General features: G+C 50.7%; 1 protein-coding gene across 1 annotated transcript in view; it reads left to right on the forward strand.

The window, feature by feature from the left end:
• The window catches only part of LOC311228417 (NBAS subunit of NRZ tethering complex-like), a gene marked incomplete at its 3' end in the record, with an annotated part of 401,827 nt that overhangs the window by 376,119 nt on the left and 15,708 nt on the right, over positions 1-10,000 (forward strand).

The raw sequence follows: 10,000 nt of genomic DNA on the forward strand, positions 1-10,000 counted from the left end.
ATCATCATTGTTGTGAAGGATCAGATTAAACCGAATATATATATTTATTTATATATATATATTTAAATAGTATTTGTATATTGTTTGATATCCCCTGTATATTCCTTGTACAATATGCACTGAATATCCCTTTAGTCTACTAAACAGCCCATAATAGTTTCATTCTACCATTGGACGAGAACCTGGCGCCAGCAGCCATACCCCTAGGTTCAAGTTCAATCGTGCCGCCCAACATGCCGAGGCAAGCCCGGTTCCGCGTAGGAATACGTCTGGCGAAATACGAATGGTACTATTTGTTCACAGCGCATATATATATGGCGCAAGTAAAGTAGAACCTTCTTTTAGTCCATTAGTTCTTTACCCTCCAACCGAGTAACAGACGCGAAGCCTCACCCACGACGCACGTGTGGTGCAGTAAGGCCTACTTGGCCTCAGAATAGGCATTGAGATATCGTGTGGATTAATAGTTGAATTGTCATAGTTTGGCACTATACCGTCGAGTTGGACGTATTCTATTAAGCTAATAATAGTCTATTTATGTATGGTGCATCGTTCGGTAAGAGTTATAAAGTTATCAGTACCCCCATCGTTCCTGACGTTATCTGGAGTCTTAACCAGGCTGGGCAGACCACTAGTGGTGCTTGCATCCGAGGAGCTCCGGGCCAGGGCGACTGGACCTGTACATTGGATTACTCTACCCGGACGACGGCGAGCCTTCCACGGCTTGGATTATGCTTTGGGTGCTTTGATTATTCCATGGATAACGGCCAACAATGCGGAGTGTTGGAACTACCCCCCGGAGAGGAGTCCAGGTGAGACGGCGCTCTACACCAGTGAGGTCGCCTCACGTCTCTCCGTTGTGGACCGGCAGCTACCGTCCACCAGAGGGTCCAGCTGTATTCATCTGCGGACCGAGGTTCTGTGGGCACCGTGTTCAAGACTTTGAATTCTCCCAAGAAATCGTCGGCCAGATGGGATACCGCCAGCGGCTTCTCTAAGACCCCCCCCCCCCCCCCCTTAGTGTATCCAGCTATAATCATTTAAGTACCATCGCTATAGTTTCCTAAAGAACCGGGTTGTATACTTACTCCCTGCGTAACCAGAGATTGGACATTCAATGTTGATTTACCTACGAATACTCATTTGCCATACAAGTGCATTTCAAATCATAAATGTCATCAAGTGAACGTTGTATATACCCTTTGCTATATAAAATATTCGATTTGTACATTTGTGTGGACTTCGTTTCATCAGGTGGGAAAGTGTTCATCATATCTATATCATGTACTGGATGGCCAGAAGTTAAAGTACAAGAGGTAGTGGTTTAATAATACCATACTTAACAATACAGTCAGGGAATTGTACCCCTCAGTTACAATTGGTCCTTCGAGCCGGAGGGTAACTAGTGTAATATTAATATAGTGTTATTAATATTAAAATGGCCTATGATGAACACTCCACGAAACGGTCCTCCTAACGTAGAACGCCCGCGGCGCAGACGACAGACACCTCAGTACTTAGAGGATTACGCTGTCAGTCAACTACCTAGCCTTCGACAAACGGTAAACGCGGTAAACGTAGAAAGTAAAATTATGTCTGACCTTAACGACCAGGTTTCCCCGACCACAGAGGCCCTAGTAGGTCCTAATGTAACTGACCAAGCTCACGGTGGGGACCAGGAGGGAGCGGACATGCCTTTACCCCCCGCCACTACCGAAGAAGTAGTCCCCGACCAGCCCCGGGAGGAAGACAACCCTACAGAGAGAGAACTCTGCACGGAAGAAGAGGAGGAGAGCGCAGAGGAAATAGAGCTCCAGGACTCCCCAACGAGTACACCCAGGAGCGGCTCACGCAGGAGCGGCTCACCTCCACAACCGCCTTCCCCCAGCGAAGCGGAGAGGATGCTACAACAGGCGTTCCTCGTCAGCCTGACAGCCTCTACCGAACGCGATCGACTTCAGGGTGAACGCGATCGTCTCCAAGCACAGACGCTTAGCGAGCGCGAACAACTCCAAGCGCAACAACGGAGCGAAGAAGAGCGCATATGCCTGGAGATGAGACGCCTTCAGACGGAAGAGAATATGGCAAGAGACCGGGCCGACGCCCAGCGCGCCGCTGCCGGTGCCCAAAGAGAAGCAGATCTCACCAAGCGCGAAGTCGAGCGCGACAAGTTACAAGCGCAGCTAATGGAGCAGCTGATCCGCAAGGCAACACCCTCTCCCTCCGCCAGGGGTTCAAGGAACTCGTCGAGACAACAGTCAAGGGCAGCGTCTCCTAACCGAGCAAGCGACCCTGAACTTGACCAACAGACCGAGCCTATACCCCCCGCTGACCCCCTTCCCAGACCGGTCCAAGCGAGACCCAGCTACAAGGAAGGAGCGGCATACACTGCGGAGAAGCTAAATAAACGATTACAGGATCTGGAAGACCTGATAGAGGAAGAAGAGGGAGAGGAGGAGAACCAAGCCCGACGACAGCACAGTACTCCACCGGACCAGGAGGTCCAGTACAGCCCAGGCTATACCCCCGCGGCGCTGCGCTACAGACCCCCGACTCTATTCACGGGTGAGCACGACGCACGACCAGCCCCGAGGAATAGCACCTGGACCAGCGGGCCATGGTACCCTGTCGGTACCAGCCCACAGAGGGGCGCAAGAGGGGACTCGCCTAGGAGGTCTCTCCCCCAACGCTCGCCGATGTATCAGCCATCCACGGCGTCATACATTGCCACGCCGTCATTTCCAGACTTCACCTATGAGAATCGAGCACAGTACACGGAGCTCCGGATGTGCTTAGAGACAATGATGGTGGATGTCGCTGATGAACGCCACAAGTATGCAATATTACTGAAGCACCTGAAAGTACCGCGAGCGCACAATATAGCGCTAGCCTATGCCACCTCTACGACACCATACACAGCGGCCCTAGCAGCGCTGGACCAGAGATATGGACGTATATGGGAGCGTTTTAGGCGGCAAAGAGACTACCGGGATCCTAACGGCCCCGAACCATCCCTCCTTGATCTAGCCGACTTCCTGGCGAGAGAAGTCAGCAGCTTACGACTGGATACGTTCGGGCGGAGCACGCCAAGCTCCAGAGAGGGACCCAGGAGAATAAATGATGGAAGAAGATCGGTGACTGTCATGCACCAATCCGAGTCAGTACCGAGCAGTAAGAGCCACAGTACCCCCTCGAGAAAAGAGAAGTGGAAGATGGTATGCCCCTACTGTGAGAAAGAACACTGGCTGTCACAATGTGACCTATTCACAAAGATGAATGCAGAAGAAGTGAGTCAATGGATAAAGTCCAACAGGCGCTGTTACCGATGTGCGCGACCACACATGGCAGCCGAATGCCGCCTAAAGAAAAGGTGCAGTCGGTGCGACGGAGCCCATCTAGATATACTACATGACAGTAACAGAAGACGGCCTTCACCTGCACCACCGAGCGGCACCAAGGCAAGTGTCATGTACATTGACCCCGCCAGCAGCAGCGGCGCCCAAGTGCTCTTAAAGGTAGTCCGTGTGACATTGAGCTACCAAGATAAAGTCATGGACACTTACGCCGTCCTTGATGACGGGTCAGAGAAGACCCTTCTGCTCGCGTCCGCTGCGGCCCAGCTGGGACTGCGGGGGAGCGAGAACGAAATGACGATTCGGACAATAAGAAGAGATTTAAAGACGATAAAGGGCGAGAATGTCTCCTTCGCTATCGCAGCAAACGGGCAGCCAGAGCGACGGTATAAGATTACAAATGCTTTCACCAGCCAAGAAATAGGACTATCGCAGTACACCTACCCTATCGCCAAGTTGATGGATAAATATGTGCACCTGCGACAACTACCTATCCCGCTCATAGACGGCGCTACCCCGACCCTGCTGATAGGCTCCGACCATGCAGAACTCATAGTCCCGATTGACCGGGTCCATACAGGACCCCGAGGCTGTCCTGCAGCAGTCGAGACCCGCCTAGGGTGGACACTACAAGGCCCCCTCGCTAAATCTCTCAACCGAACAGCAGCCACTAGCTGCTTCCACTCCAGAACGACAGAAGAAGACACCACTCTCCTGCAGCATGTCGAGAGGCTATGGACACTAGAGACAATGCCCTTTAAGAACGAAAAGAAAGATATTCGTTCTAAAGAAGACATTTACGCCATCAACCTACTCGAGCAAGGGACAAAGAGAGTCACAGTCGGCGGAGTGATGAGATACGCAACTCCACTCCTAAGGCGAGAAGGAATGCCCACCTTTCACGCAAAGAAAGACGCCACGGAGCGCTATCTATTGAACACGGAGCGGCGCCTAGCCAAAGACCCCGCTCAAGAGAGTGTGTACCGCGCTGAGATTGAGAAGCTAATCACAGCGGGACACGTGACAAAGATTGACATTAAAGAGGCCGATCAGACGACCGAATCATGGTACGTGCCGCATCACAAGGTCCATCACAACGGCAAGGATCGCATTGTGTTTAACTGCAGCTACCAGATCGGATCCCAAAATCTGAATAAAGAGCTCTTGCCCGGCCCCACACTCGGCCCCTCCCTACTAGGCGTGCTACTGCGCTTCCGCCAGGACAAGGTGGCTATCAGCGGGGATATCAAAGGGATGTTCCTGCAGGTGAGACTAGTGAAGGAGGACAAGCCCCTGCTGCGGTTCCTATGGAGAGAGAGGATCGGAGATGAGAACCCAGCCATCTACCAGTGGGAAGTACTCCCCTTCGGAACCACATGCAGCCCGTGCTGTGCTACATTTGCACTACAGAAACACGTCGCAGAGGACCCAGCAGCAGATGAAGAGGTCCAACACAGTGTGAAGAACAGTTTCTACGTGGACAACTGTTTACAAAGCGTTTCGACTCAAGAAGAAGCCGAGGCTCTCCTAATCAAGCTACGCGCCTCCCTGATCAAAGGCGGCTTTGACCTCAGGCAGTGGGCCAGCAGTGACCCGCACGTATTGCGCAGCCTCTCCCCCGCGGACAAGGCTGCCAGCAGCGAGACCTGGATGGCGACCATCCCAGGAGAAGCCCAAGAAATGACACTAGGACTAGTCTGGCGCTTCAAAACAGACTCGCTCCACTATAGACACAAACCCTTGACTCCAGAGCAGGGAAGGTCGACCGCGATACCGACCACCAGACGGAGTGTGTACAGAACACTCGCCAGACAATATGACCCGTTGGGATGTATTCTACCTTACACCACCAGGGCAAAGATGATTGTACGAGCACTATGGGACAAGGACCAGGGCTGGGACGACCCAATACCCGCACACCTTGCCTCAACATGGAGAGAGTGGGAGACGGAACTCCGCTCACTCCCAGGCGTCAATATACGCCGCAGCTACTTCCCATCCACAGTGAGGCCAGAGACATGCAAGATTGATCTACACGTCTTCAGCGACGCCTCCGAAGTAGCCTATGGATCGGTGGCCTACTTGCGTGCCCAAGAGAAGGGAGGAAAGATACACACTGCTTTCATCCTGGCCCGCTCAAGAATAGCCCCACGAAAGCAACAATCTATCCCGCGTCTAGAGCTCTGCGCAGCCCTAGCAGGAGCGCATCTAGCCACGTTAATCCAACGTGAACTCACCATTCCGGTGCACAGAACAATCTTGTGGTCAGATTCCACGACAGTACTCACATGGATCAAGTCTGATTCATGCAGATACAAAGTCTTCGTGGGAGTCAGAGTCACCGAGATTCAAGAGTTAACAGAAGCAGCGAGCTGGCGGTATGTGGACACCAAACACAACCCAGCTGACGTCATCACCCGGGGAATGTCTCTGGATGACCTCACCCGTCGCAACATCTACAGTGACGGACCAGAATTCCTCAAGCTCCCCGAAGAAGAGTGGCCTACGCCCACCCCACGGGAAGCAAGTAACGAGGAGGCTGAGAACAAGAAACCTATGTTCTGTGGACTGAGCACAGTCGCCGCCACAGACCCCAACATAGATGACTGCATTACCCTAGAGAGTGCGCAGCAAAAGACATTCCTGTGGCACCACCCAGAGATTCAGTCCACCACTGACATGTCAGCAGCTGACTACGAAGAAGCAGAACTTCTTCTACTACAACGAGCCCAGAGAGACTCGTTCCCCGATGAGCTAGACTGCCTACAGGGAGGAAAGCCCGTCCCATCAGACAGCAGACTGCTCCACCTGGCACCCGAGAGTGACGCCCATAATCTCATCAGAGTGGGTGGTCGCCTGCGGAGAGCCCCCGATCTACCGGATGACATTAAGTACCCGATAGTCTTGAACAGCCGACACAAGGTCACAGAGCTGATCATAAAGAAATACGACGAGGATGTACACCACGCAGGAGCAGAGAGAGTCTTCGCGGAGATCAGACGTCGCTATTGGATACTTCAAGGAAGAGAAGCGGTGCGACGCTTCCAGCGAACCTGTCTAGACTGCCGAAAGTGGCGCGCGCAGCCCAGCATACCACGGATGGCTGACATACCTCCCTGTCGCCTCCGACTCGGCGACAAGCCATTCCACTCCACAGGCATGGACTGTTTTGGCCCGTTGTATATAAAGAGAGGAAGAGGAACCGAGAAGCGGTGGGGTATTGTATTCAAATGCATGACCACCAGAGCGATACATATCGAGCTCCTTCCGACCATGAGCACAGACTCATTCCTTATGGCCTTCCGAAGATTCACATCACGGAAAGGAAAACCGTCTACATTGTTGTCTGATCACGGGACAAACTTCAAAGGCGGAGAAAGAGAGCTGAGAGAGAGCTTCCAAGCTATGGGCCCAGAACTTAAGACCCACCTCGCTCCATCCCAGATTGACTTCCAGTTTAATCCCCCGAACGCACCCCACTTCGGTGGAACCTGGGAACGAGAAGTACGTTCCATAAAGACAGCCCTGTACGCCGTGCTTGGGGCCCAGACTGTGGCGGAAGAAGTCCTAATGACAGTCCTCACGGAGATCGAGGGAGTATTGAACTCAAAGCCCCTCGGTTACGTCTCCAGTGATGTAGCAGATGTCGACCCAGTCACCCCCAACACACTCTTAATGGGGCGGCTGGACCCCGCGCTACCCCAGACAATGTACAGGCCTGAAGAAGCGAACGGCCGAAGAATGTGGAGGTACAGTCAAGTACTAGCTGACAAGTTTTGGAGCAGCTTCCTACTCCACTACCTACCGTCTCTACAGACCCGCCAGAAGTGGGTAAAAGAGAGAGACAATTTGACAGAAGGAACAGTCGTCATGATTATCGACCAGTCACTACCCAGAGCTATGTGGCCGGCTGGCCGCGTAAGCAAAGTGATCACCGGTGCCGATGGCAAGGTCCGAGCAGCTGAAGTACTCGTCCAAGGGCGAACTTACACACGACCCGTGGCGAGGCTAATAGAACTGCCCCGACTCCCAGATACTATCGATGATGACCATGACCCCATGACTTTGTGAGTTGACTGACCCTTACAGCGGACCTTGAGCGGTAGACAGTGCGGTTAATCTGTCTCTGCTTAGCTAATTAGGTGGGACTAATTAGGGGGCGGCTGTTGTGAAGGATCAGATTAAACCGAATATATATATTTATTTATATATATATATTTAAATAGTATTTGTATATTGTTTGATATCCCCTGTATATTCCTTGTACAATATGCACTGAATATCCCTTTAGTCTACTAAACAGCCCATAATAGTTTCATTCTACCATTGGACGAGAACCTGGCGCCAGCAGCCATACCCCTAGGTTCAAGTTCAATCGTGCCGCCCAACATGCCGAGGCAAGCCCGGTTCCGCGTAGGAATACGTCTGGCGAAATACGAATGGTACTATTTGTTCACAGCGCATATATATATATGGCGCAAGTAAAGTAGAACCTTCTTTTAGTCCATTAGTTCTTTACCCTCCAACCGAGTAACAGACGCGAAGCCTCACCCACGACGCACGTGTGGTGCAGTAAGGCCTACTTGGCCTCAGAATAGGCATTGAGATATCGTGTGGATTAATAGTTGAATTGTCATAGTTTGGCACTATACCGTCGAGTTGGACGTATTCTATTAAGCTAATAATAGTCTATTTATGTATGGTGCATCGTTCGGTTAGAGTTATAAAGTTATCAGTACCCCCATCGTTCCTGACGTTATCTGGAGTCTTAACCAGGCTGGGCAGACCACTAGTGGTGCTTGCATCCGAGGAGCTCCGGGCCAGGGCGACTGGACCTGTACATTGGATTACTCTACCCGGACGACGGCGAGCCTTCCACGGCTTGGATTATGCTTTGGGTGCTTTGATTATTCCATGGATAACGGCCAACACTGCGGAGTGTTGGAACTACCCCCCGGAGAGGAGTCCAGGTGAGACGGCGCTCTACACCAGTGAGGTCGCCTCACGTCTCTCCGTTGTGGACCGGCAGCTACCGTCCACCAGAGGGTCCAGCTGTATTCATCTGCGGACCGAGGTTCTGTGGGCACCGTGTTCAAGACTTTGAATTCTCCCAAGAAATCGTCGGCCAGATGGGATACCGCCAGCGGCTTCTCTAACCCCCCCCCTTAGTGTATCCAGCTATAATCATTTAAGTACCATCGCTATAGTTTCCTAAAGAACCGGGTTGTATACTTACTCCCTGCGTAACCAGAGATTGGACATTCAATGTTGATTTACCTACGAATACTCATTTGCCATACAAGTGCATTTCAAATCATAAGTGTAAACAAGTGAACGTTGTATATACCTTTTGCTATATTAAATATTCGATTTGTACATTTGTGTGGACTTCGTTTCATCAGGTGGGAAAGTGTTCATCATATCTATATCATGTACTGGATGGCCAGAAGTTAAAGTACAAGAGGTAGTGGTTTAATAATACCATACTTAACAATACAGTCAGGGAATTGTACCCCTCAGTTACAATCATCATCATCATCATCATCATCATCATCATCATCATCATCATCATCATCATCATCATCATCATCATCATCATCATCATCATCATCATCATCATCATCATCATCATCATCATCATCATCATCATCATCATCATCAACCTTTATTTATTCTCAAAGACAATCGAGGTCACCCTCATTTTCAAGTCATCGCGACTTTACAGACATTGCAATGCACACATTTCTACAATATAACCATAATAAATATTAATAACTATCTATATAGTATAAAATGAACATAGACATAGAATCAGCACACAGATTGACAGAATAAAAAACAATGCATAAATTGCAGATATAAGAATAGGTATAAAAGACAATGAAAGTAGTGCAATGTAAACGTGCAGACTTAAGAATGGCATAAAATAAGTACAATAGTACAATGTTGCTCGAAGGCATCTGAACCCCCCCGGGACAGTCGGACCCAAACACCCCACATATCAATCCCCACCACATCCCCATCCAAGACACCCCCCCCCCCCCCCGATAAAGCACACCATGACCGAAGGAAAACACAAAACAGCCCGCACCACTCACACCGCCATGCATGGCGACAGGAATGCTCCCCCTGCTACTATTGAGATAACCATAGCTTTTTCAATTTCAACCTTTTGGTTTGTTAAAAACGTCAGAGATGTAGTTTTCATACTGCATAATTATAATGGACTTTCATATGAAAATAAAAAAGATTTAATACATTCTTCCAAGCAATTCTTTATATATATCTATGGTCAAAACACACCTGGTCGGGCGGTCAGGTGGCATAGCGGAGATTGCGTTCGTCACCAACACCGGAGACGCTAGCTCACAGTTCCGGGGTTGTCACCAGCTTGGCTGGCCGTTCACACTAATACAATTGGCTGTATTAGAGGGTGGGAGAAGCTGGCGGGGTGGGTCCGGGTCGTTGTAAACAGCGACTCCTACAGTTCGGTCGGGGCGCCTGCTCAGCGCGGATAGGATCTAAGGGGGGTAGTGTGATCCTTCCACACGGTACACCCCCTCAGTGAGAGTCCGCGCTGCCAGGTGAAAAGAAGCGGTTGATTGGCTGGACGTGTGTCGGAGGAAGCACGTGGTAGCCTCCACTCT

This window comes from Notolepis coatsorum (assembly GCF_963971535.1).
Source record: "Notolepis coatsorum genome assembly, chromosome: 5".
Lineage (NCBI taxonomy): Eukaryota > Metazoa > Chordata > Actinopteri > Aulopiformes > Paralepididae > Notolepis > Notolepis coatsorum.